General features: G+C 31.5%; 1 long non-coding RNA gene across 1 annotated transcript; it reads right to left on the bottom strand.

Moving 5' to 3' along the window:
- Positions 1-2524: 2524 nt before the first annotated feature.
- LOC105964628 (uncharacterized) lies at positions 2525-4225 on the bottom strand. The gene is made up of 2 exons (XR_016034916.1): positions 4002-4225; positions 2525-3648 (listed from the first exon to the last, which is right to left on the bottom strand). It is a non-coding gene; the product is annotated as an uncharacterized LOC105964628 (long non-coding RNA).
- Positions 4226-6698: the final 2473 nt, after the last annotated feature.

Here is a 6698-nt window from a genome sequence, read left to right as displayed (position 1 = left end):
AGATAGCTCAAAGCTTGTGCCAAAAGGAAAGTAAGAATGCTTAGCTCAAAGCTAATGCAAAAAGGAAAGTAAGAATGGTTAGCACAAGCTAATTCCGTATGAAGAGGAATAATGTTTAGCTCGAAGCTAATGCCAAAATGAAAGTAAGAATGCTTAGCACAAGATAATTCCGTAAAGAGAGGAATAATGCTTAGCTCGAAGCTAATGCCAAAATTAAAGTAAGAATACTTAGCTCGAAGCTAATGCCAAAAGAAAAGCAAGAATGCTTAACACAAGCTAATTCCTTAAGGAGAGATGAATAATGCTTAATCCAAAGCTAATTCCAAAAGGAAATTAAGAACGCTTAGCTCGAAGCTAAAGCCAAAAGGAAATAAGAAGCTAATGCCAAAATAAAAGTAAGAATGCTTAACAAAAGCTAATTCTTTAAGGAGAGGAATAATGCTTAGCTCCCAGCTAATGCCAATAGGAAAGTAATTATGATTAGCACAAGCAAATTTCATAAGAAGATCGATAATGCTTAGCTCAAAGCTAATGCCAAAAGAAATGTAAGAATACTTAGCTCGAACCTAGTTCCAAAAGGAAAGTAAGAATGCTTAGCACAACCTAATTCCATAAGGAGAGGACTAATGCTTAGCTCGAAGCTAATGCCAAAAGGGAAGTAAGAATGTCTAGCACAAGCAAATTCAATGAAGAGATGAATAATGCTTAGCTCAAAGATAATGTCAAAAGAAAAGTAAGAATGCTTAGTTCAAAGCTATTGCCAAAAGCAAAAAACAAATGCTTAGCACAAGCTAATTCAATAACGAGTGGAAAAATGCTTAGCTCGAAACTAATGCCTAAAGGAATGTTTGAATGCAGAGCACTAGATAATTCCATAAGGAGAAGAAGAATGCATAGCTCGATGCTAATGCCAAACGGAAATTAAGAATGCTTAGCACAAGTTAATTCCATAAGAAACAAAAATAAAAAAGGAATATAATAAAATAAAAATACATAAATAAATAAATAAACTTATTCCGTAACAAGAGGAATAATGCTTAGCTCGAAGCTAATACCACAGGGAAAGTAAGAATTTTTAGCACATGCTAATTCCATAAGGAGAAGAAAATTCTTATTTTGAACATAATTCCCAAAAGGAAAGTAAGAATTCATAGCACAAGTTAATTCCATAAGGAGCGAAATAATACTTAGCTTTAAGCTAATGCCAAAATGAAAGTTGGAATGCTTAGCTAAAATCTAATTTCAAAAGGAAAGTAAGAATGCTTAGCTCAGAGCTAATGCCAAAAGGAAAGTAAGAATGCTTAGCACAAGCTAATTCCGTAAGAAGAGGAATAATGTTTAGCTCAAAGCTAATGCTAAAATGAAAGTAAGAATGCCTTAGCAGAAGATAATTCCACAAGGAAAGTAAGAATGCTTAGCTCGAAGCTAATGCAAAAACGAAAGTAAGAATTGTTAGCACAAGTTAATTCCGTAAGGACAAGAAACTTCTTAGCTCGAAGCTAATGCCCAAAAGAAAATAAAGAATGCATAGCACAATCTAATTTTATTAGGAGCAGAATAATGCTTAGCTTTAAGCTAATGACAAAAGGAAAGTGGGAATGCTTAGCTAGAAGCTAATGTCAAAAGGAAAGTAAGAATGCTTAGCACAAGCTAATTCCATAAGGAGAGGAATAATGCCTAGCTCGAAGCTAATGCCAAAACGAAAGTAACAATGACTAGCACAAGCAAATTCAATAAGGAGAGGAATAATGATTCGCTCAACGCTAATGCAAAAAGGAAAGTAAGAATGCTTAATTAAAAGCTAATGCCAAAAGGAAAAAAAAATTCTTAGCACAAGCTAATTCCATAAGGAGTGGAAGAATGCTTAGCTTGAAACTAATGCCAAAAGAAAAGTTAATATGCAGAGCACAAGATGATTCCATAAGGAGAGGAACAATGCTTAGCTCAAACACTACCAAAAAAAAGGGCTTTTGTGACGGACAATTTCGTAACTAAATTAATGAAAATCCGTCACAAACATGCTTTTGTGACGGAATTGTGACGGAATACGTCTGTGAGAAAATGGCTCGTCACTGATGAAAATGGTGACGCATATATGTGTCCGTCACCTAATTTGTCACGGAAATATCCGTCAGTATTAAAAATAATTCCGTCCCTAATATCTTGTCAAAGATCCATAAAATTTGTGACAAATGTCGTCACAAACTTATTTTTGTTGTCACCAATCCGTCATCAATTTACCGAAGGTTCTCCGTCACATAAATTGTCACAAAACCATGCCCGTCACAAAACATCTGTGACAAATATTTGTCACAAACCACCCGTAACAAATCCCTCACAAATCTTTTGCTAATTAAAATTATATTTTGTATTGAACGGTCACACATCTGTCACAGATTATTAAAACAATATTTTTACTATTACTATTTTAGTTTTGTACACTATTTTTTAAACATGTTAATTAAATATTTCAAGAACTCACTTGACATTGAAATTTAATCATCAATAAGAACAACAACCAAAATAACAATGCGTAAAATATCTTTATATAAAAATTATCAACGTATACAAAAAATTAAGAACATTAGCCTTGATTATCCTAACAAAGCATAAAACTAAATAAATTACAAAAGAATACAAAGTATTTGTACTCCATCCATGTCCTCTCTTTCTAAACATTTCCTTTAGCAATTGATATTCTGCAAATAATCATATGAAAATAATCAAAACATAAAAATACATAACCAACAAACATTTAAAACATATATACTCAAGAGTTAAAATGTGAAATGCAATTAGTGAGAAGTGATACTAAATAAACGCCTATGCACAACCTCTTAATGGGAACAAAAGGTAAATAAATACAAAACAAACAAAAAGAGCTACGAAAGAATAAAAAACAAACTTTCAGAAGATGAAGCCCTTAATCTCTTATTGGTGCGCGGTCTAGCTTCTGCATAACTCGAAATGTTCGATGAAGACCACATTTGTGTTCCCTGAATAAAGATAGATGATTTTTAAGAAGCGACCGTTTAAAGATAATTAAACCAAAGAGAAAAAAGTGTGAACTACAGAAAATAGATGATTTATTAAGATATCCTAAACATCATTCTTTAATTACAGGGTCCGGGACTCTTTCTTGTCGTTCTACCGACATCATTCTTTAATTGGAACTACAGAATTCAAGCAATTATAATCATTTGAAGTCAATTAACTAAATAAACCAAAATTAGCAAATTAGCTTATTCAATGAAACATTAATGACTAGCACCTCTGTTGCAATAAGAAGATCCAAGAACTCAGAATACATTAACAAAGAATGACTAATTAATACAATCACACTGGAAAAAAACCCTTAATCGCCATCATTTTCATCGCAAAACCAACTAATGGTTTTCATCATCATTTTTTTGTTAATACCCAATTTATGCATAATCAGTAATTCCATAGTCTAGTTATGTTATGTATCATTTTTTTAAATACAAGAATATGAATCTTAAGATTTACCCGAATGCCCAAGGGTCCTCTATTAATTTTCTTCTGATTTCTTCGGACTCTTTTTCACTTGGGTTTTTATTCTCCACTTGAAGCTTCCCCACATTGTGCACTCCATATCTCAACCCATTTCTTACCACCAATTTCTGGTTGCTGTTACAAGAAACAGAGTACACCAGTATGCAAAAAAAATTGTTAACTCAGATTTTCATGCCGTAGGAGTTTCGTCAAACATGTAGTGAGCAGTGATCACAATGCAACTCAAGGAAAAATGCCCCACAATTTTCATTGAAACACAAAATTTCAGTCTAAAATACAAGAGAGTAGAATTTAGGCCTGCGACATGAATGATTAATCACTCGAACTATTATCAGTTTATCACAACAAGAAAAAAAAAAAGGAAAAAAGAAGAAGAAAGAACTTGCACAAACACACACATAAATGAAATTTGAAGACAGATAAAGAAACATATGCAGGAATTTTGTGTACGAAACGAAGAGAAATACCGTTTCGGGTTGCTGGGGAGTCATCTTCTCCGTACCAATCTTCTTCATTTAGTACGGCACCGTTGCCCATGGTCGGCGTTATGCTATCGCTCAATCAGAAAAATCGACCAGGCCCGCCCATGATCCTCTGTCCACTATGCGTTCTAACTCAGATGTTTTCAAATGGGGGTTTGCTAATTTGTATCCTTGAAACCCTTGGGTCCTCTGTTTTCGAAAAAACAAAAAACCCTTGAGTCCTCTAACTCTCACAGTCTCACAGTAGGTAGTGGAGTTAAGTATTTTTTTTTTTTTTTTAATTATATATGTTACAATAAAATTAAGTAGAGGTAAATTTATAAAGAGATATGAATATTAAATATTATCATAATATAAATTTAAAATAGTTATATTTCTATTACATTATTCATATATATAATATATCAAAAATTATTTACATCATTTTTTATATCAAATAGTTGCAAAATAAATATTATATAATTAATTAAATTGTAAAATATTATATAATGAATTGATTAATTTAATTCACTTAAGGGAAAAATAGGTTAAAGGATTTAAATTCTTAAGTTAAAAAAAATAAAAAAAAGAACTATCGTCTCAAATAAAAAAAGAACTATCGTCTCAAATAAAAAAAGAACCATAGCATAAAATCAATTAATAAATTTCTAATAAAATAAAAATTCACTTCAAATAGTATATGTGACGAAACGTAGAAAGTGACGGATATGTGACCACACGAAGATTGTGACAGATCAATGACAAAATTTAGGATATGACAGACTGGTGACGAAATTACATGTGACGCATTTGTGACAAAGTTGATGTTGTGACGGATTTGTGACAAATATTAATTAGATTATAAATCCATAAAAACAATATGACGGATATTGTGACATAATCAATTTCCGTCACCAAAATTGTGACCACAATGTGACCAACATTTGACTGTCACAAAATCCATCACAAAAAGAAAGTAAGATTGCTTGGCAAAAGCTGATTCAATACGAAGAGGAAGAATGCTTAGCTCGAAGCTAATGCCAAAAGGAAAGTAAGAATAGTTAGAATAAGCTAATTCTATATGGAGATGAACAAGGCTTAGCTCAAAGCTAATGCCAATAGGAAAGTAGTTGTACTAAGCTCGAAGCTAATACCAAAAGAAAAATAAGATTACTTAGCTCGAAGCTAATTATTAAAGGAATGTAAGAATGCTTAGCACAAGCTAATTCCATAAGAAGAGGAATAATGCTTAGCTCGAAGCTAATGCCAAAACAAAAGTAAGAATGCTTACCACAAGCTAACTCTATAAGTAGAGTAACAAGGCTTAGCTCAAAGCTAAATCCAATAGGAAAGTAATAATGCTTAAAACAAATATTATATATATATATAAAATTATAAAATAATTAAATAAATCAATAAACAAAAAAAGTTAATTTCGAAAGAAGAGGAATAATACTAAACTCGAAGCTAATGCGAAAAGGAAAGTAAGAATGCTTAGCATAAGCCAATTCCATAATATGAGGAATAATGCTTAGCTCGAAGCTTCCAAAAGGAAAGTGAGAATTCTAAGCACAAGTTAATTCCATAAGCATAGGAATAATATTTAACTCAAAGCTAATGCCAAAAGGAAAGTAAGAATGCTAGCTCAAAGCTAATGCCAAAAGGAAATAAGACTTCTTAGCAAAGCTAATTCCATAAGGAGAGGAAGAATGCTTAGCTCAAAGCTAATGCCAAACAGAAATTTAGAATGCTTAGCATAAGCTAATTCTATAAGAAAAAATAAAATAAAATAAAATAAAATTAAGTATATAAATAAACTAATTCCACTAGAAGAGGATTAATGCTTAGCTCGAAGCTAATGCCAAAACAAAAGTAAGAATGATTAGCACATGTTAATTCCATAAGGAGAGGAAAATGCTTAGCTCGAAGCTAATGCCCAAAAGGAAATTAAGAAATCATAGCACAAGTTAATTCCATAAGGAGCGGAATTATACTTAGCTTTAAACGACTGCAAAAAGAAAAGTGGGAATGCTTAGCTAAAAGCTAACGTCGAAAGGAAAGTAAGAATGCTTAGTACAAGCTAATTCCATAAGAAGAGGAATAATCATTAGCTCGAAGTTAATGCCAAAAGGAAAGTAAGAATGCTTAGCACAAGCTAATTCTATAAGAAGAGGAATAATGCTTAGCTTGAAGCTAATGACAAAAGGAAAGTAACAATGTGTTGCTGGAAGATAATGCCAAACGGAAAGTAAAAATGCTAACCATATGCTAATTCTATAAGGAAAGAAAAATAAAATAAAATAACTAAAAAATAAAATAAAAAAAACTTAAAAATGAATCAATAAAAATATATTAATAAATAAAAACTAATTCTATAAGAACAGAAATAATGCTTAGCTTGAAGGTAATGCCAAAACGAAAGTAAGAATGCTCAGCCCAAGCTAATTCCATAAGAAAAAAAATAAATAAAAAAATAAAAAAAACTAAACATAAAATAAAAAATAAAAAATAAAAATTAAGATAACGATAAAATAAATAAATAAATAAAACTAATTCCATAAGAAGAGGAATAATGTTTAGCTCGAAACTAATGCAAAAAATAAAGTAAGAATGCGTAGCAGAGGCTAATTCCATAAGGGGCGGGATAATACATTGCTTTAAGCTAATGCCAAAAGGAAAGTAAGAATGCTTAGCTCGAAGTTG

The sequence above is a fragment of the Erythranthe guttata genome, chromosome 2 (genome assembly GCF_056151865.1).
Source record: "Erythranthe guttata isolate IM_541 chromosome 2, IM_541, whole genome shotgun sequence".
Taxonomy (NCBI): Eukaryota; Viridiplantae; Streptophyta; class Magnoliopsida; order Lamiales; family Phrymaceae; genus Erythranthe; species Erythranthe guttata.
This window is presented reverse-complemented; position numbering and strand designations above follow the sequence as displayed.